Source organism: Ursus arctos, unplaced genomic scaffold, assembly GCF_023065955.2.
Source record: "Ursus arctos isolate Adak ecotype North America unplaced genomic scaffold, UrsArc2.0 scaffold_26, whole genome shotgun sequence".
Taxonomy (NCBI): Eukaryota; Metazoa; Chordata; class Mammalia; order Carnivora; family Ursidae; genus Ursus; species Ursus arctos.
The window spans coordinates 1,016,123-1,037,230 of NW_026622941.1; the positions used below are offsets into that span (position 1 = coordinate 1,016,123).

General features: G+C 47.6%; 1 protein-coding gene across 4 annotated transcripts in view; it reads left to right on the forward strand.

The window, feature by feature from the left end:
* The first annotated feature begins 18,939 nt into the window (after positions 1 to 18,939).
* The window catches only part of ADA2 (adenosine deaminase 2), a 39,676-nt gene continuing 37,507 nt past the window's right edge, over positions 18,940 to 21,108 (forward strand). The window contains exons 1-2 of one of the 4 annotated variants that reach the window (XM_026502757.4): positions 18,974 to 19,032; positions 19,656 to 19,743. The gene's annotated coding sequence lies outside the window, so the exon portion shown is untranslated. Of the gene's footprint in view, positions 19,033 to 19,655; positions 19,744 to 21,108 lie in introns of all 4 variants that reach the window. The other 3 variants (XM_026502758.4, XM_057318999.1, XM_048216765.2) reach the window with 3 other exon arrangements.

Consider the following 21,108-nt stretch of genomic DNA (forward strand, 5'->3'; position numbering starts at 1 on the left):
CAATAAACAAAGATGGCAAAAGAGGAGAAACTGCTCCAAAAATCCCCTGGCCAATGTCGATATCCCCTTATGTCTCTGATTAGAGTGGGTCATATGCCTACTCCTAAGTCAATCACTGTCAAAGAAACCTGAGTCCCCAGAATGGGCCAGGCCAGTCATATTTCACTCCCTGGGGCTGGGTCCACCTTCCCTGATAATACCACCACTCTGAACAAAATGGTAAGGAACAAAGAAGGAATTGGGTAGACAACCAGCAATGTCTACCTGAGTAATGAAGAAAGTCATCCTCAGATTGGCTCTGTCACGAGTTCCACTGAGAAGTGTGTCTGCCTTGAGTCTAGCAAATTAAAGCCAAAAAACAAGACACGAGAAATGCCATCTTTATGTGCAGGGAGAGGTAGATTCCAAAGAGAGAGCAAGAAAAGAAGCAAACTCTGAGCTTTCTTTTGCCACATCAGGTACAAACCTTAATTATGAAGTTTCAAAATAAGACATGTGGCTTTGTTTTCAGAGAAGCCTGCTCAAGTAAAAAGAACAGCTCCTTTTTAGTAAGAACCAAAAATTATCTTTGTCACAACAAAACAGCCACAACGGCTCTGCCATCTGCCAGGAGCTGTACAGACAGGTGCCTGGGGCTGTAGGGCAAACATTTGGGGCCATGGTTCTGGGGCCCCATCCTGGGCCCCCTCACTGATTTCATGAGGAACTGGCAAGTAGATGTTTGTCTGAAAGGAGCAGCTACTAGTTTTGCCTTGTATAAAGGAGGGCCCAATTTCGCCCAATCTCCTGATTTTTCAAGAGGTTAAAATTTAAAATTTTAATCTGAAATTATCTTATTTTAGAAAACTAACAAAAAAATTTTTGAAAATATTTTAAATCTGGTGGACCAAACACAACATCTGTGGGTCCTATTTTGACCTGCAGGTCAATGGGCATAAAGGATATGATTGGGGTTGTGGAAATGTTCTAAAATATATTGAAAATAATGCTTGTACAGTTCAACTTGGTAAGTTTACTAAAAATCATTCAATCGTACAGTTGAAATAGATGAATTATGTAAAACATGCCTCAAGAGAGAATTAAAAAAAAATTTTACCTTCAGACTGTAGGCTTGCTGCCTATGGACTAGAATATTTATTCCTAAACCCTGCTTTTGGTTTTGTAAAGGCACCAACCCTGCCGATAGCTGAGGATTGACCCCATCCGTTTATGAGGGAGGGAGTAAAGCCTCATAGTTACTGTGTGGGGCCATGGAGACACTCGAGTTCAATTCTACCTTCCCCAATCACTAGCCATGTGACCGTACGCCACTTAATTCTCTAAGCTAGTTACCTTCTTGAGACTCAGTTTTCTTATCTCTACAATGGAATGGTAATAACAATACCTGGAAGATTAAATGAAATATATTAATACATGCAAAACATCCGGTACAACATAAGTCTTAAAGTAATAATATATTTGTTGTTCGGAGTTCTTGCCACCAAGCTTACCATGCGCATTTGAGCCTGGACTGTGGGTCTCTCCTTTTCCTTCCTGGGAGATGGGTTCTACTCAAGTCTACTGCTGTTGCATGTGGTGGACTGAAAATACCATTGCTAATGCTCCCTAGCACCCGGAAGGAGGGCTCCCTACCACGCCTCAGAGGTTCACGGTGCTCACAAATTTTCAACCCCCATTTTCAGCATCAAGAGATTATATTCGGGACTTTCCAGGGCTTCTAGGAGCTGTGGCCATGTCTGCATGAGAGAGTAGTGTGTCGAGGCCTTTCGGACCTTAAGCGTGGGGTTCGGGAGAGGTGGGGAGACCCTGCCTGCATTCCCAGGCCAGTCTGGACCCTGGGCCCTAAAAACGTAGGGGAGAGAGAAACACGTGTCCAGCTAGGCAGCTTGTGCTGGGGGCGCCTGGGTGGCTCAGTGGATTGAGTGGCGGCCTCTGACTCGGGTCATGATCCTTGCTCGGGGGAGCCTGCTTCTCCCTCTCCCTCTCGCTCCCCCTGCTTGTACTCGCTCTGTGTGTCAAATAAATAAGTAAAATCTAAAAAAAGAAAGAAAGAAAGAAGACAGCTGGTGCAGGCGCTCGGTTCCCGGGTTCGCGTCCTCCGCCTCGCGGCGATTCGGTTTGTCCCTCTGTCCTCTAGGCTCCTCCTCCTGCCCGCACCGGCCTCCCCGGGGGCGGGCTTCTGGGCCCCGTCCCGCCGCCGGCGCTCCGTCGCCGCTGTGTGCGGAGGTGGGGCCCTCCTCTCGTCCGCCCTCACGGGGGGGAGCCGCGCGGGGCAAGCTCCCGCCGCCCGGGGGGTGAGGGCTGGGTGGGACGCCGGTGAGCAGGGCAAGACCCACACTTGTCTCGTGATTCGAGAAACTCGAAACGAAACTGCCGCCCCTGAGGCGTGCGTGCGCGGAGGCCTTCCAGCCGGCTTTTAGCGTCCGGAGCGCCACGCTCGGCGGCGGCTCGGCGCGGGCGCGAGCGCGTCGGCGACACTCCCGCGGTTCTGCGCCCGCCGGCGCGTGCGTCTTCTCGCTCTCCAGGCCCGCGGCAGTTGAAGAGCGTGGGCGCCGCTGAGAGCTCGGCTGTCCGCCGCCCCGGCCGGCCCCGCGGCACCGTCGCGGTTGGGGCGGCCTCAGCCTGAGCTGCCAGCCCCTTCCGGGCGGGGGTCGAGCGCGGCCAGTACTACGCGAACGTCCACCGCTAGGGCGACGGCTTCTCGAGTCCATCGGGCAACACCTGCTTTGCAGGGGGCCTTGTCCCTGCGCTTTTACGGCTGTGCCCTCGCAGCGCCTGGCAAGAGCAGCACTCAATGAGCGGCTTCTAGAGGAAGGACTGATATTTTTTTCTTTAACAAAGGACAATATGACCTTTCTGAAATTTTGCAGGGGATGCTTAAATCTAAACTTGCTGTGCTGATAATTTTTTAAAAATTTATTTATTTGACAGAGGGAACACAAGCAGGGGGAGTGGGAGAGGGAGAAGCAGGCTCCCAGCAGAGCAGGGAGCCCGATGTGGGGCTCCACCGCAGACCTGGGATCATGACCTGAGCCGAAGGCAGAAGCTTAACGGCTGAGCCCCCCAGGCGCCCCTGCCGTGTTGATTGTAACACAGCTCTGTTTTCTCTTCACCGCCCCTTCCTTCACCTAGGGGATGGATTGGTGTTCGTAGTTCTTATTCAGTAGTGCTCTGGGATGGATTGTGCCCTTCTGATATTCATACCTTGATGAAGATACGGCCTTAAAAGAAGTTAAAATGAGGCTATTAGAAGTGGGCCCTACCATATGCACCCCAATGTTCATAGCAGCAATGTCCACAATAGCTAAATCGTGGAAGGAGCCGAGATGCCCTGCAACAGATGACTGGATTAAGAAGTTGTGGTCCATATATACAATGGAATATTACTCAGCAATCAGAAAGAATGAGTTCTCAACATTTGCTACAACATGGACGGCACTGGAGGAGATAATGCTTAGTGAAATAAGTCAAGCAGAGAAAGACAACTATCATATGATTTCTCTCATCTATGGAACATAAGAACTAGAATGATCAGTAGGGGAAGAAAGGGATAAAGAAAGGGGTGTAATCAGAAGGGGGAATGAAACATGAGAGACTATGGACTATGAGAAAGAAACTGAGGGCTACAGAGGGGAGGGGGGTGGGGGAATGGGATAGACCGGTGATGGGTAGTAAGGAGGGCACATATTGCGTGGTGCACTGGGTGTTATACACAACTAATGAATCATCGAGCCTTACATCGAAAACCGGGGATGTACTGTATGGTGACTAACATAATATAATAAAAAATCATTATTAAAAAAAAAAAAAAAAAGAAGAAGTGGGCCCTAACCCAGCCTGACAGGGGTCCTTTTTTTTTTTTTTTTTTGAGATTTATTTATTTACTTGAGAGAGAGACAAAGAGCAGGAGGGGCACAGGGTGAGGGAGAGAGAATCTCAAGCGGACGCCAACATGAGGCTCAACCCCACAGTCCCGAGATGACGACCCAAGCCGAAACCGAGAGTCAGTAGCCCCACCCAGGCGCCCCTGGTGTCCTTCTAAGAAGAGGAAATTTGGACCCACAGCGGGACACCAGCAGCGCACACAGGCAGAAGAAAGGCCACCCGTAAGCCAAGCAGAGAGCCTCCAGAGAGACCAGGTCGGCTGACACTTTGATCTTGGACGTGCAGCCTCCAGAATTGTGAGGAAATAAATTTCTGCTGTGCAAGCCCCCGGTCTGTGGTCCGTTGTTGTTTTGTTTTGGCGGTCATAGCAAAGCAATACAAATAGAGAAGTTAAGACACCCCAGAAGGGAAGTATCTTCTGTCACAGATTAAGTGCCTAAACTTTCTGGAAATCCCCCACCGTTATGTATCACATGCGTGGGAGTTCCCAAAGGGGTATTACAGTCCACCTGTGTCTTGGGCTTACTCTTTCAAAATACGGTCCCTGTCTCCATGAAGAGTTCTTTCCCTTAAAAAAAAAAAAAAAAAAGCTTTCTTTCCCTGACCCTGGCCTGTCCAAGCTCTTTCCCACTCTCTCACACTCTGCCCCACATCATGTAAGCACCCCTGTGACAGGTGTCACTCCACATGGTAAGGCAGAACAGGGCACAAGCTGCACGTGGTTGAGGTGACCCCTGAGAACATTCCCCCAGGGCTTGGCTTTCTTTGCATAGGTGGACCGCCCTAGGCAGTTCATCCATGGGCTGTCTGTTTTAAGCTGTTTAGGGCCTCAGGGTAGGGGTAGAGGTAGGGGCAGGGGCAGGCAGAGGTGAGCTCCTAGGCACCTGCCAAGAAGCTGCGTGTTGGAGTGGGCATATGGAGATGCGAGTCTGAACAATTCATGGGGAAAGACAGGCGAGACATAAATGGGCAGAAGACCAAAAGGCAACTAATGAGCGGAGTCCTGGTTGGGCCATTTGGACGACTGCCTGTTTGTTGAAGAGATCCCACAGGAGGCTGGGGCCCCAGGGGCCGTGGGTAGGCAGACTCCCTCCACAACTCAGCCCCCAGAGTTCTTTCTTTGTGCCTGTCAGACTCTTCTCCCCTTTTCTCTTACAGGTGCCTAGAAAAGCTGCTTTCTCACCTGAGTTCCTGTTTCCCCAGTCTGCTTGGATCATCCTTTGCCGACTTTTACCCAGGCACATAGGATGTGAGCTAAGTACACGAGAACCCTTTCAGGTTTTAAAAAACATTTTGCAGTTAATAATTGCAGGCACTTCTTGGCTTACTTAGGCGTGCCTTATTTGTATTTTGGAATAGTGTTTTCTGGTAGGTCTCGAATTTACATAGAATAGCACTTTTGAGTATGGTATGGACTGCCGCCCTCTACAGTGACCACAGTGCCCACGCACAGTGTGTTATTGGGCAGTACCTGCCAGCATCGGGTCAGAGCTGATGCTCCGTGATATGGCATCCTATCCTACCACTTCCCTTTATTACCCTCCAAGTTTGCTCAACCTAGCTGGGTACCTTAGTGCTACGTTTGTGCTTATCCAACACTAAAAAGTTTCTTTCGGTAAGCCCTTGAGACTTAGTGGCCACTTGGAGATCTGCTAGGATAAATCTAGGAACCTTTCTACCTTCTGGAATGCCTCTACTCTCTCCCCCTACCAACTCTGCCACTCATCCCAGGCATTTACAGAAAGATGGCGTTATACAGGCTAGGTCACATGATGGTTCTCAACCTTGAGCGTGCATCAGAATCATCTGGGGGCTTGTTAAAGCGTAGAAACCTGGGCCCCATCCCCAGGGTTTCTCGTCAGTAGATCTGGGAAGAGTCTGAGGTTTTGCATTTCTAACTAGTTTATAAGTAATGCTGATGATTGTGGACCAGGCCTGTACTTCGAGAACCCCGGGCTAGGGTGATGGACTATGATATCTCTTTGAGAGTATGTAACTAAACATTTGATTTTTCCATGCTTTCCTTAACACTCTCTTGAGAATGCGAGGAAAGCCTGGATCAGGGTCCTGAATAGGAATTGACAAAATAAAACCAATGGTGGATCTTTGGACCTAGTTTGCCGTAAAATGTGGATCGGACAGCCTGATTTTTCACAAGCCTCTTCTTGACTCTAAGTTTCTTTGAAGGAGGAAAAATTACAAAGAAGGAAGAGATTTTCTGAGCACCAATTTAAAAACATTATTTTGAAAAATATTGAATAATCCATCTGTTTCTGTTGCTGATGTAACAAATTACCACAAACATAGCAACCTAAGAGAGCACAAATTTATTTTCTCACAATTTCTGTTAAGTCAGAAGCCCAGGTGGGCTAAGCTCCCCAGCCCAAAATCAAGGTGTTGGTGAGTCTGTGTTCCTCAGGGGGATAGTCGGCTTCTAAACTTGTTCACAATTGGGGTGCCTGGTTAGCTAAGTCGGTGGAGTGTGTGACTCTGGATTTCGGGGTTGTGAGTTCAAGCCCCACGTTGGGTGCAGAGATTACTTAAAAATACAGTGTGTAAAAAAAAAAAAAAAAAAAAAGAAGAGGGAGCGCCTGGGGGGTGCAGTCGGTTAAGCATCCAACTCTTAGTTTCAACTCAGATCATGATCTCAGGGTTTTGAGATCAAGCCTCGCGTCAGGCTCCATGCTCAGCACAGGGTCTGCTTGAGATTCTCTCTCCCTCTTCCTCTGTGCCTCCCGCTTGTGCTCGCTCTATCTCCTTCTCTCTAAAATAAATAAATCTTTAAAAAGGAGGAGATTGCATTTCAGGTCCTAAGTGAGTAGTCCCTTCTGACCTGGATGGTGTTCAAGCTCTGACTCAAAACAGCCCTGTCTTTTGAGCTTTTGGGAGGCCTCTGGCTTCCTCCCCAATGTCTCCTTCTTTCATCTGTTCTCAGAGTTGTCTTCAGGTGTCTGGAGAAGCTTCATAAGCTGATCCATCTTCACCTAAAATAGCAAATTCAGCTTACAGCAGGCTTGGGCCCTCAAGGCACATACTGTCTGCCTCTTGTTTTAAGCCAGTTTCCTACCCACTCGATCCCCCCATCTCCATGAGCAGTCTCCACCCTCCCATTCTGTCCAGCAGACGCCTCAATGTCCAGCCCCAGGGTCAGACAGAAAGGACTGAAGTATCCCAGAGGGCCCCTTGGGGGCTGCTCTGCTCATCCCTTCAGATTCTCTCTGGTGACTCACCAGCGACGAGTCCCCCAAATCTTGACTATCGCCACTCCAAATGCTCCCAGGGGAAGTCACTGCACGTTCAGACTCAGTCATCCGTGCAGGAAAGGAGGGGTGTTGCTCCCGAAGCCGTGTTCAAGGGCTGGGGCAAAGCAGACCAAGACCCAAAGACAGGGCCTGGGCCCCGGGAAAGATCAGAAAGGGACAAGAAGTGAGACAGAGCAGATCTCCTTTCATCCATTGGAATGGATTTCCTTGTAATCTGTCAGTGTGCCAGATGGGGCAGGGCTTCCAGATGGAAGGTAGTATGCACTGTTCCCTATCCACATCACGAGTAGACTTCACTTACTTTCCTTTGCTGCTGCTCAGCCCCCGTCCTTCTTTCAGTTCCTTCGACCTCACCACAGGACCTTTGCTCTGCTCTTGGCCTACACCGCTTCTTCCTCTGACTCACTTCTATCCATCCCTCAGGTTTATCTGAAATAACCTTTCCTGTGGGAAACTGCCTTGTACCCCGTGCTCTGGGTTGGGTCTCCCTTCTATGCTATTCTTATCCTTCCATAGCCTAAATGTCATTATTTCAGAATTAACTGATCATTTCTTCACATTCTGTCTCCCTGTAGGTTGTGAGCGTCATGAGAGCTTCACCATATCCATTACATTGCCCCGCATACACCTGACCTCAGTAAATACTTGGTGAATGAATGAATAAAAAGGAAAACAGAAGCAAATAATTAATCATTCCTTCATCAGTGATCACTTAATAAATCCCAGGCACTGGGAATATCAAAATGAAATTCGACATAGCCCCCTACAATCAGGAAATCCACAGTTGACCACGTTCCAGGAAAAGAAGAGTCGGATTGGAGCAGGAGCAGGAGGAGTGAGGGAGGAGAGAAGCCCAGGCCCTGAAGGCAGAGCGCTTTCCATCTGCTTTGAGTTCCTGCCTTTGAATTCTGGGATAGGACCTTCCTGGCCTATTTTTGCCCCAGATGACCACTTGGATTTCTGGAGAAAGTAAAAGTCTTCTTTGTCACCCTTAGTTACTGACCCCAGGAATCTGGTCCTCTTTCTCCTCACTGGCTTGCCCCTAGAATTTCTTATCACCTTTCCCTGGGTTCCTGCATCCCCTTTCTCTTCTCGGCCCTGGTGGGTTTTTTATCATGCACTGGGGCCCACCCAGGTGGCCCCTTCCCTCCAGCCTGAGTCAGCTCATCACCCTGACAAAAACTGCATTTAAAGATTCATTATTTCATTTGCATATAAAAGGTAATCCTTTCTGCCCCTGGGCAATTCGTTTCTTGTATTACATCTTTAAAAATATTTAAGACCCCTGTATTTGCATTTTAACACAGACTCCACAGGCTCTGTGTTTGGAGGTGGAGTCATCCCAAATCTCTCCATTTGCGTTTGGAGGTGAGGAAATGTTGCCTAGGAGGTTGCTCTGACATAGAACAATTTCAGATGCAAATTGATGTTCCTGGTTAGTTGGGGGTGGTGAGGGGTTGGCACACACAACCCCCAAGCCTGGATCTTGACCCCGGAGGGACTGACCCTACCCTCATCACCAGTACAACTGAGAGGTGGTGGGGGAAGGATTAGGGGGTCCCTGGTCAGTCTTGAAAGGTAGGCCCTAATTATGGAGGTATTCTCTTTTTTTTTTTTTTTTTAAGATTTTATTTATTTGAGAGAGAGAGAGCACAAGCAGGGGCAGGGGCAGAGGGAGAGGGAGAAGCAGGCTCCCCACTGAGCAGGGAGCCCGATATGGGGCTCAATCCCAGGACCCCCGGATCACAACCTGAGCCGAAGGCAGATGCTTAACGGACTGAGCCACCCAGGCGCCCCCGTGGAGGTATTCTAAGCCCTATTTCAGGAAAGTTTTGAAGACTGACATGGCCTTTTTCTCCATCTTGACCCACCTCCTCCACTTGAACTGGTCTCTGGGGTCATTTACCCTCAGCTTGGAACTTCTGGTGTATCACCATCCACAGATTGTTTTCTTCCAGGGGACCTTAGTTTATCTCCATAAACCAGAGCTGCAAGCACCTTTTCGTCCACATCCAGAGAGGGCAGTAAGGACAGGGTGTGGGCCTCAGAGGACAGATGCGCTCACCCCATAGCTGGTTGCCTGGGCTCAGCCTGGGCCTGCCATGTCTGTCCTTAGGGAAGCTGCAGGCGTGGAGACACTCCTTTCACTTTGTGCTCCGGGAGCAGAGGAACCAGGCTCTGTCCTCTAACTGCGTGCGACGTTGGCAGCATAGTCCCGAGAGAGTGACCGAGGTTGGTGGTAAGCACAGGGGATCTTGGCGATGGATGGAGGAAATGTGATTCTGTTTGAGGGAGGGCCATGGAGTGATGGGGGCAGAGGAGAGGGAGTGCTTTTCTCCTGTTCTCTCTACATTCCCTTTCTCTTCTCTCCAGTTCAACAACCACCAGGCACCATTTAAATATGCCTCGAAATAAACCTTGATACTTGGAGCTCTGCTCTGCTGGACTTTGCTGACTTCCATCCCTGGTAAACCATTACTGGGGAGCAGAAGAGACTGGATGGGCCCCGTGTGGGATGAGGAAAGCACGGGTCATGTCCTCCTCTGATGTCTCCCACCTCCTTCCTCTGGATGTTGCTCGGGGTCACATCAAATCTCACCTCCTTTATAAGGCTGTCATCAGCTCCCCTCCCTGACTCCCAAGGGATTTGGGTCTTTTATGTGTGTAGACAGTGCCGTGTATTGGTATTGAACTCTTCCTGGTGCACCTGTCTCCAGAAATGCAGTGGCTTTTAACTCTGGCCGCACATGGGAGTCACTAGGGAAGCTTTTAAAAAAAAATACCAGTACCCAAGTCCCAAGCCTGGGGATTTCGATTTCATTGGTCTGGGGTGGGGCTTAGACATGTGAGGCCTGTAAAGTTTTCCAGGTAATGTGCAGCTAAGGTTGAGAATTGGAGAGCTGAGCCCAGCATTCTGTAGGGCTTTCTTATGTCGGCATGAATGGAAGCATTGACCTGAAAAGGATTTTGGAAAGCAAGTGGCCTGAGAGCCACTCACTGGCCCCTGGGCAGTCATGGGGGGCAGGGCAAATAGAAGTGTTTAGGAGGAAAGTGGTGAGGGCACGTGTAGTGGGCATCGTCAGCTCATTCTCCAGATGTGTGATGTGTTGTTCATGGCCTCCTGGCTCGTCTTGGTGAAGGACACTGAGGTCCATATGGAGCCCTTGTTCAGAACCCTCTGCCCTCAGGCAGGCATAGTATAGTGGTCCTAGCTCAGCCACTGACTATACTGGATGGAGTTTATTAACTTCCTGGACTTTAGGTTCCTCACCTGCCAAATGAGGATGGACGGCTTGCTCACATCCCGAGGATACCGTGAGCATTCCAAGAAGTGATCCCTGTCCTGGGCCGAGCCCACGCTAGAGGCTCAGAGGATACTGCTCTCAATGTTTTCACTTGGTCCCACCTCTTGGTGGCTGCAGAACTGACTCCATGGGTTGGCTGTTGAAGCCTCGGGGCCTCAGTGTCCACACCTTCTACAATAGGGACAATAACAGGTCCTTCACAGAGTTGGAAGGCGTCAGGAGGTAAAGGGCAGAGCACAAAAGAGGCAGTGAGGAAGCGTGGACTGCTGCCCTTCTCGCTGTGCCTCTGTCTCTCTGTGTCTCCTTGTGCAGGTGCCTCCCGTGACCCCCCTGAATAGTCACAGATTGGGAGGCTCTGGATGGAGCTTTGGGGCTAAAGAGGAGGTGGAGAGATATAGAACAGGGATAAGGAAGTGCATTTTGGGGATAAAAGACCTGCTTAAATCAGAGTAACAGAGACTGTCAAGGAACAGCTCTGAGCCCCTGTTCCTGATGCTCCCTCAGTGACAAGCACTGAAGCCTGAAAGAGGTAAGGGAGACTATGTGGCCTCTTCCATCCACTTACCCACTGAGTAAACACTGATGGCGTTGTCGTAATGTGCCAAGCACAGTGCTTGGTGAGCAAGAGTCTCTGCCGTCAAAGGAGGTGCATCCTTGTGGTAGAAACACACAGGTACTGGAAGATTTCGATGTGGTCTAAGTGCTAAGACAGGGGACTGAGCAGGGGAGGGAAACTGACCAGCCCCTGACTTAGTTTTGTCCTGGGGGAAGGGACCCAGACTTGTGAGAGTAAAAGTCGTGCAGGCTGTGACTGGAAAGTAGGAGTTGGCCAGGCAAAGGGGAAGGAAAACCTTTTCCATGTGAACATGTGCTGAGTCCTGGAGGCAACAGGAGCCTGGCTTGTTCAGGGAGTGGCAAAGAATTCGGTTGACTAGCAGGAGATTGTGGGGTGAGCAATAAAACTAGTGAGGTGTTCTGGGAAAGTTTTGCAGGGTTTTTGGAAGAATGACATGATCTGATTAGCTGTACTGACATCTGTCCTTCAGAGAGGAGAAAGTCCTGGAAGAGCTTGTGCTCTACAGGTAGATGAACAGAATGTAATCCTTGGAGGAGGCAATTCTCAGACAGGTGAGGGCTCCCGGCTGGCTCAGTCAGTGGAGCGTGTGACTCTTGATCTCAGGTCAAGAGTTCGAGCCCCATGTTGGACATAGAGCTTACTTAAAAAAAATAGTCAGGTGGATGTCTGGGTTTCCAAGGCAGTTGGCTCTTTCCCTTCTGTGTTCAAGAATAACTCAGCCACCATCCATCCAGGAAGTACAGGACGTCCCACTGTTGCCTGGTCAACAGATCATAATAAAAGTCCTTCACCCCAAGAAGGCTAAGGTCCTCATGTCTATAGTAGAGAAAATGCTGGCCAAAATCGCACAGTCACACTAGAGGCCATCTCTTGCCACTTTGAAGGTAGTAAGCCACGGGTATTGGCATGATTGAATCTCTGAAGTAGCCAGAGCAAAGGACCAGAATACAGGCTCACAAGATATGACAGGTGTAATAAAGAAAGAACCGCCGCTCCACCCCCCAAAAATAGGAAAATAGGAAAAGAATAGGAAAGAAAAATAAGAACAGAACAAAGAAAACTGTAGAAAGGACAAATGTTGGTGCTTGCAAAGAGCGTGTTAGAGACTAAAAAAAAAACAATGAAAGAAAAGGTGACTCTGAGACAAGGCTTGATTCCTAGAGATACTTCAGTGTTTCACTGAAGATGGATAAAATGAAATGCACACAAACAAGAACAGCCAGCCCAGGCTTATCAATAGGCCATTGGCATTTCTCATCACCTCCTAGGCTACCATGTGTGATTGTGCACGACGAGCACTGCACAATTCTAGGGGGCACCGTTTACATCACTGACGTAGACTTATCTAGTAATTACAACAACCGTTCCGTAAAGACCACAGAAACAGGCCGTGCCAGTGAACGGCACTGCTGACTGGCCAGCCTTTGCTGGACATTCTAATCTCATTGACCTCTTCTCCATTACACCAGGTTGAGAAAACCCAAGGGTCTACTACCTGCAACAAACACTCAGAATTTTCTTTTCCTCTCTACTTTCTTTCACTCATTCATTCATTCATTCATTCATTCATGTGTCCATTCCTGTCTGCCCACTTGCTTGCCTGCAGCAGATGTTTTGGGGCATCTACTCCGAGCTGGGCACCGATATATCTAAAGGACCCAGCAGTAAACAGCCCTTCAGAAAGCCCTCGAGCAGTTCTCAATCTGATATGAAGATGTGTATTAAACAAACAATCGTGGAAATATGTAGATATGAATTATAAACCGACATACATGCTGAAGAAGAAAAGAAAAGGATCTTATGAAGAGTGTACCAGAGGAACTCTATTGAGATGGCAGAGTGTTCACTGAGAGCGTCCCTGAGCGGAAGCAGTAACACTGGGGCCTGAAGGATAAACAGGTGTTGGCTTATAGAGGAGCAGAGAGGCCATTCCAGGCAAAGGGAATCACACTGAAAACTCTTCAAAGAGCAAGGGTTCACCGCACGTGAAATGCTACAAGAAGGTTGGTCAGTGGGCAAAAGAGAGCAGGTGGGGACAGGGTGGAGAGACAGTCCCAGGACCAGATAAAACCTGGCCTAGTAGGTCAAGAAAAGGAGTTGGGTAGATTTTGAAAGGTTTTCAGCAGGAAAGGACAGGAGGGCCATGCTGAGAGTTTGTGCCTTTAGATCTGGAAAATCTAACGCTGAGCTGCGTGGTTCACTCTGATAACTTTCCCTTGTCACCACCATTCGTATTTCGTGGCATTGGCCCTTGTTCTTTGTTTTATTTAGTGTTCTGTCTTTTCCCCTTATTCATCCTCACATTCTCTTCTCTGAAATTACTAATACAACCAAACAGATTAGGCATTCTACTAATTTCATCTTGACAAAATGCTTTCCCAAAGCCTCTTTCACCAGCGGCAGCTGCTCAAGGACAGGCCCGCCCTCCGCGAGCAGCGCAGATCCTGGCTCCGGACCTTCCTTCGCGAAGCTGGAGACTTCCTCAGTGCCTTCCTTGTGTTGGACCGTCTGTCTCCTGGATTCCCTGAATTCCTTTTTTTTTCTGGTTCACCCTCTTGTTTTAGATGACGTGGAGTTCTTTACTTTGTCCCCAGTGTTCTTTTTTTTTTTTTTTTTAAAGATTTTATTTATTTATTTGACAGAGATAGAGACAGCCAGCGAGAGAGGGAACACAAGCAGGGGGAGTGGGAGAGGAAGAAGCAGGCTCATAGCAGAGGAGCCTGATGCGGGGCTCGATCCCACAACGCCAGGATCACGCCCTGAGCCGAAGGCAGACGCTTAACCGCTGTGCCACCCAGGCGCCCCTGTCCCCAGTGTTCTGCACTCTCACTGCAATGGCCTCGCTGTGGTTCATTTTCAGCCGTCCGGTGGGCCTCCCAAGGACCCTTTCAATCTAGACTCACATGTCTTTCCGTTCTAAGATATTTTCTTGAATTATTTGTTTGGCTTTTCTCCACTCTGTTTTCTCTTTCTGGAACACGTTTTCTTTCTTTTTTTTTTTTTTAAATAAATCGATGGCCTTATTATTATTATTTTAAGATTTTATTTATTTATTTGACAGAGAGAGAGGCAGCGAGAGAGGGAACACAAGCAGGGGGAGTGGGAGAGGGAGAAGCAGGCTTCCCGCTGAGTAGGGAGCCTGATGTGGGGCTCGATCCCAGAATGCTGGGATCATGACCTGAGCCGAAAGCAGATGCTTAACGGCTGAGCCACCCAGGCGCCCCTGGAACATGTTTTCATGCCTTTGGTTTTTTTCGCTGTTCATCTTTTTAAAAAAATCTTTTCCCAGGGCCCCCTGGGTGGCTCAGTGGGTTAAGCGGCTGCCTTCAGCTCAGGTCATGATTCCAGGGTCCTGGTATTGAGCGTGTAGGCTCTCTGCTCAGCCGGGAATCTGCTTCTCCCTCTCCCTCTGCCCCTCCACTGTGTTCTTACTTTCTCAAATAAATAAATTAAAAAATAATAATAACTAAAAATTTTTAAAAAATCTTTTCCTCCACTTTTTCTTTTCTTTGTGTTTTTAGTCTACTTTCTGGAAGATGTTAACTTTATCATTCAACTTTTCTGTAGTTTTTCATTCTTACTCTCCACCATTTGTGCCGAGTTAGTTTTCACTCTTTGTTTTTTTTTGTTTTTTTTTTAAAGATTTTATTTATTTATTCAACAGGATAGAGACAGCCAGTGAGAGAGGGAACACAAGCAGGGGGAGTGGGAGAGGAAGAAGCAGGCTCATAGCGGAAGAGCCTGATGTGGGGCTGGATCCCATAACGCCAGGATCACGCCCTGAGCCGAAGGCAGACGCTTAACCGCTGTGCCACCCAGGCGCCCCAGTTTTCACTCTTTGACTATCCGTTCTTTATAACACCCTGTCCTTGTTTCATGGTTATTGATATCTTCTCTTACCTCTCTGACAATAATATATTGGATGAAGTTTTCTTCTCTCTCCTGTTCTCTTTCTTCCAAGATACTTTTTGCTCTGTCATAAAATAGCATACCTCAAGCGTAGTGGCTCCTGGATATCTGCTCATATTTAAGAATGGGGGATGGGCACCTGGGTGGCTCAGTAAGTTAAACCTCTCCCTTCAACTCAGGTGGTGATCCCAGGGTCAGCAGGGACCCTGCCTCTCCCTCTCCTTCCTCTCCTCTCCTGGTCTGATCTCTGTTGCTATCTTTGTCGCTATCTCTGCCTGTCTCTTCTCAAATAAATTAGATAAAATATTAAATATTTAAAAAAAAGAGTGGGGTAATAAAAGGATGCTAGAAGCCCTGTGTATGTGGGGGAGGGGTGGTGGTCGGCCATCCTTTGTGCTATAAAAGTGATCCAGTAAATCCCTGTATCTTTTTTTTTTTTTAAGATTTTTAAAATTTATTTGACAGATAGAGACAGCCAGAGAGGGAACACAAGCAGGAGGAGTGGGAGAAGGAGAAGCAGGCTTCCTGCTGAGCAGGGAGCCGGAGAATCCTGACCTGAGCTGAAGGCAGAAGCCCAACGACTAAGCCCCCCAGGTGCTCCCATCAGTATCTTTAAGGCTATTGCCAGAGGCTGGTGAAAGCCCCAGGGAAGGCTTTTTCCTTTTCTTCACAGTGGGTACGAAGCTGGTTGCTGATGTCTGAGAGACTAGTAGGGAAAAAATCTTGTTAAATCTGCAAAATTTCAATATTATCTTCATTTTTAGTAGGGTACACCATCCTTAACTAGGCTAGAAACTGTTTCTCTTCCCCCAAAGAAATCGGCAGTGCTCTGCTAAAGAGAGTTCAAATAGAATGTCTGTGGCTCTAGGGGTTTCGTCTTTGTGTTTCAATGGTCTAATTTGGGAGCGCCAGACTGGCTCAGTGGGTGGGACCTGTGAGTCTTGATCTAGGGATCGAGGTCAAGCACCATGTTGGGTGTAGAGATTACTTAAAAAAATAAAATCTTAAGGGGCACCTGGGTGGTGCAGTTGGTTAAGCGTCCAGATGATTCTCTTGATTTCAGCTCGGGTCATGATCTCTGGGGCTCCATGCTGATTGTGGAGCCTGTTGGAGAATCTCTCTCTCTCCCTCTGCCTCGTCCGTCTCTTGTGCTCTCTCACTCCCTGAAAAGAAAAGAAAAGAAAAGAAAAGAAAAGAAAAGAAAAGAAAAAAGAAAAGAAAAGAAAAGAAAGAGAGAATAAAGAAATATTTTCATGTGTATTATTTAATACACACACACAAACTTACTTGGTAAAAAACAGTAGGAAGAACATGTTATTCTCCCCTTATTGCAGATAAAGGCATTAAGCTCATAGATGTTAAGATTTTTTTTTTTTTAATCACACAGCAATTCCTTGAAAGAGCTTATTTTTTGCTTCCTGAAAAACTCTGGCTATTAAAAGCACAAGCTCCCAGTATCCAGAAAAATCATCTTTGCCCAATAGTATCTGTTCCTGTGTCTCATCTTTGCTAATTGGGCTCTCCTCCAGGGATCTTCCCTTCTGTCTTGAGGTGTGCTCTCCCACACCAGAGGCTCCCCACCACCTTGAAGACCTTCTGTTTCCTTGCTGCGTGGGAAGGCTGTGGGTGGAAACTTGCAAGTCCAGCTGTGTGACCTTGGGCAAGTTACCAACCTCCCTCCAGGTGCTTCAGTGTACTCACGGGTCAAGGAGAGCTAGCAATAGTCCCTACCTTATAAGATCACTACAAGGATTTAATTAGTAAATATTTATAATTCCCAATAAATTTTAGGTGTTATCATTTCATTGTTTTAAACTCGGGGATCAGAGAACTTTATTTATCTTCTTTTGAAGTGGTATGTCCAATGCTTCAAACCTTCCACCAGAGTTAAGTCTCCTCTAGTTTCCTGAAGGTTACATATACCAATGGTATATAATTCATGGTATTGATGGGGGAAAGCAATGTTTTAATGAAAATACCTCTCAAATGTTTGTGTAACCATACACCATCTTTAATTCTGAAAACCTCTCCTGTCTCCAGTTTTGGGGTCATACGCGCCTGTCCTTTCAGACTTAGTTCCCTTTAGGTTAGGCTTTGTAATCACTAAAAGACACTTTGGTTCCCTTTTTCTGCTCTGTGCCCAGATTTTTAAACACAAGGCCAGTTCTGCTTCTGATGGTTATCTTCAATAAAGTGTAAAAAGCAGAGCCCTGTTCCATATTTTACAGTCTCTGCGCTTGGCAGAATATTCTCCCAGAACGGCCTCTCCTTTTTACACCGTGGCTTGCTGTCGTCAGGTGGTACACCTCTGCGACTAGACGTGCTCACTGCCACGCCCCCAAGAAGGCTGATGGCCCCAGAAGGCCAAGAGGTTTGCAGGTCCTGCTGGTTGGTCTCCTAGGTCTGACCCTGCTTCGGTTCATCGTTTCCGATCCTGTGTCCAGGTGTGCGCTCCCAGCAGTTCCCCTCTCTGCTTCTGTCTCCACATCTGGGTCCTCTACTCCCCTGGCCCAGGTAGCTTCTGGCTGATGCAGTAACTCCAGCCTCAGGACCCACAGCCCTCCTCTGGCTTTCTGCACTTCCCAGCTGAGTCCTGAGCCAGAGTCTCCGGAGCCAAGCGTTTGGGATGTGAATATTAGCTCTTACTTTTAACCAAAGCTTTTGGAAAGAGTTCTGCTCTGGTACCTTAAAAAAATCTTCTAATGACTTACATTCAAAATGGGTGATTTTTCCCTTCCTACCCTTCTGTTAGTCAATTGTCTTTACTACTTGTTTCTTGTGATTTCACGGACTTGTAAAAAAATTAATCTTGAACTTGTGATGAGGGAATTGTTAGTTCCTCTGTATTTTCACTTTTGGATTTCTTCTTGTTTATGAAACGATGACCTTTTTACTTTTTAGAGAAGATGATGACAAGGGGCCCCAAGGTTCCAGACGTTTAGAGACAGCAGAAGTGGAAGTGCTGGAGGGTTTGTGGGTGTCTCTGGGGTAGAAGGCCTTTAGAGGGGGCAGGGCAGGAGGGGTACTCGGCAAGTCTGTGGAGCAGGCGTGTGCTGCAGAAGTCACTGGGATGGTCTCAGATGTCCTATTTAGCTTCACTCGGACGCTATGTCACAATTGTTATTTCCAGTAGTAGTAACGGCTACTCTTTCTGGAGAACTTACTATGCACCGGGCACTTTGCATACATTCTCACAGTGGACCCTGTGTAGTCATTGATTTGTGACCTCCATTTTCAGATCAGGACACTGAAGTATAGAGAGTTTAAGTAACATCGTCAAGGCCACACAGCTGCGAATGGCCAGGCCAGGGTGCAAAGGTAGGCTTGACTCCAGCGTCTGGGTATCAGGACTTGGTCCCACTCTTCTCTCCCCCCGGAAGCTTCTGCCTCTTGCCCTCTCGCCCATCCTCCCTGCCCCCTTGCTCTTGCCTCATACTTCTCTACTTCCTCAACTGTCCTGCTCCCACATCCCTGAATTTTCCCCCTAAAACGTTTACCCTCTTTTATATGTACCTTTTCACCCTCTGTCTAGAGGGTTGCCCCACAATTCCCAGTCACCTTTGGAGGAGGGCTATACTTCCCAAAGTTCATGAGCAGATTTTGGAGTGCCTCCTTGTGGTGCTTGTTGTCTAAGACTATGCTCTGGACCCTACAAAGACACCCCAAACATAAACACACCCGTATCCTCCCCTCAAACCTAGAGAAGCCCACACACATGCATAAACTCACACAAACACATAGACACACACAAACATGCGTAGAACTGCCTCACAAACACATACTTAATGCCCACATGCACACGTGCACAGAGGCACGCGAACACATACAAACACACACAGAAATCGCCCCACAAGCACATCAGTGCACACACGCACACATGTAAACACGTACTCTCAGGCCCACTTGCTGCCTCGGCTCTGCCAGACCCCGTCTTCCTTGCCTCTCTTTGGAGGCCTGAGCAGCATGAGGCTGGGAGGAAGTGAAACCCGAGCTGACAGGAAGTGAAAACAGGATGGTGAGCTTTTCTGGGGCTTCTGACACAGCTGTTGGGGAGACTCGGCAAACAGTCCGCAGTTTCTGGAGCTGCTCTGAGGTACCTGGGATCCCCTGGGGTGGGCGTCTAGCTCGTGAGGTTACAGTAGGTAGCTGGGACACTGGCACTTGGGCTCTGTTTACCTGCTGGCAGCCCTCCCTGACCCCCTGACCCTCCCCTCCCTCCTGAAGGCGGTTTGTGCCTCCCAGTGGGGAGGAAGAGCACAGCCTTGCTCCACAACAGGCTTTTGAAAATGGCTGTAGACCCAAGGCCATTGACTCAGAGTCACAGATGTACATGGTCCATTTCTTTGTTCTTATTCTGGGAACAAACTATAGAGTTTTCATGCACCCTCTTTTAAAAGTAAAGGAAACTTTTCATGAGAAGAGAGATGAAGTCAGCATAGCAAGTGTTATAGGGATGATTTTTCCTGATGCTCAGCCAACGCGGGCCAGGACCAATGTTAGATAAACTTGTGTCTGTCAGGCCAGGAAAAGTCCCTAGATGCTGGGCCACACAACTACTTCTGGGGTCTGCGGAGAGGACAGAGATGGAGACTGTGGAACTAGTGGCCTCTGCTATGTGTCAGTAAGGAGAGAGGGACAAGGGGCTGGGGCCGTTGATCGGAGGATGCAGCATGGGAGGGATGGGATGGTGGCATAAATGTCACTCTCTTCTTCCAGCTGTTGGCAAATACTGTAGTCTGAAGAGATTCGAAGCCTTGATGAAGTTGCAGGGGTTCTTCGAAAGTCCAACTCTCTGATTAGGAAGGTACAGCCCCTATCATAGCTGTGGTACTAGAGTAAATAGTATCCAGTTCCTTCTGAAAATTGCCTCTTGGTGTCTGATGTACCTTAAAATAATTGAATTTAGCCTTGGAAAGAACCTAGGATATATTGTATTTCAGTGATTAGCAAGCTTTTCACCTTTGTCATATCTCTGCATCTCTATTTACTTAATAACTTTCTTAAAAAAAAAGATTGTATTTATTTATTTGAGAGAAGGAGTGAGAGAGAGAGAGAGGAGAGCACAAGGGCACAGCAGGGGCAGAGGGAGAGGGAGAAGCAGGCTCCCCACTCACCAGGGAGGCTGATGCGGGGCTTGATCCCAGGACCCTGAGACCATGACCTGAGCCGCAGGCAGATGCTTAACTAAATAAGCCAACCAGCCGCCCCTACTTAATATCTTTATTTCAGTTAACTTATTTAAAAAAATTTTTTATTCAACCTAAACAGTGGTATCTTGTATCACTGATGATACCTGTATCACACTTGGAGGGCCACTGATCTTGTGTAATTCACCCTTTTCACAGGTGAGAAACTGAGACCCATAGACATTAAGCAGTTTGCCCAAGGTCTCATGGTTAAAGACATACTAATTTGAGACTGATCCTGAGGTCTTCCAAATTATAGCCTTGATCAAGAGTTGCATGCTCCTCTGACTGAGCCAGCCACGCACCCTATAATTCTTAAATGTAATTCAAACAAATGACCCAGGTGAAGTCCTAACATAATGCCTGGCATGAGGAGACCCAATAAAAGCAAGTTTCTTTCCTTCTGCCCTTAAATCCTTGCTCACTGCCAACCTGGACTAGCTGCTCTCTAGAAGCTTTTAACATCTTTTAGTGCTAACATTCCGAAATATCAAGATGATCTATCTTGGTGTAGCCAGTGGCAATTGTGCTATGCTAGGAGCTCAACAAGCCTCATTAAACCAGAGATTCAGGTCTTCCATTCTGGCCCAATTTTTTCTATTACTTATTTACTTTTTTCTCCTATTTTTCTTTTTTCTTTTTCCTTCTGATATGTCTGTTATTTGGGGTTGGGTTTCCTGAGCCAATAATCATCTCATTTGTTTCTCTCTTATTTTATCCTAATTTCTAAAAGATCATCTTCAATTCCATCTTGTAATATTGCTAGTTAATTTTTAAAATTTCAGCTTTCGTATTTTTAAAAAGATTTATTTATTTATTTATTTTAGATAGAGAGTGTAGAGCGGGGAGCAGAGGGAGAGGGAGAGAGAATCCTTTTTTTTTTTTTAATGATTTATAAAGTTTATTTGTCAGAGAGAGAGAGCGCCAGAGAGCACAAGCAGGCGGAACGACAGGCAGAGGGAGAAGCAGTCTCCCTGCTGAGC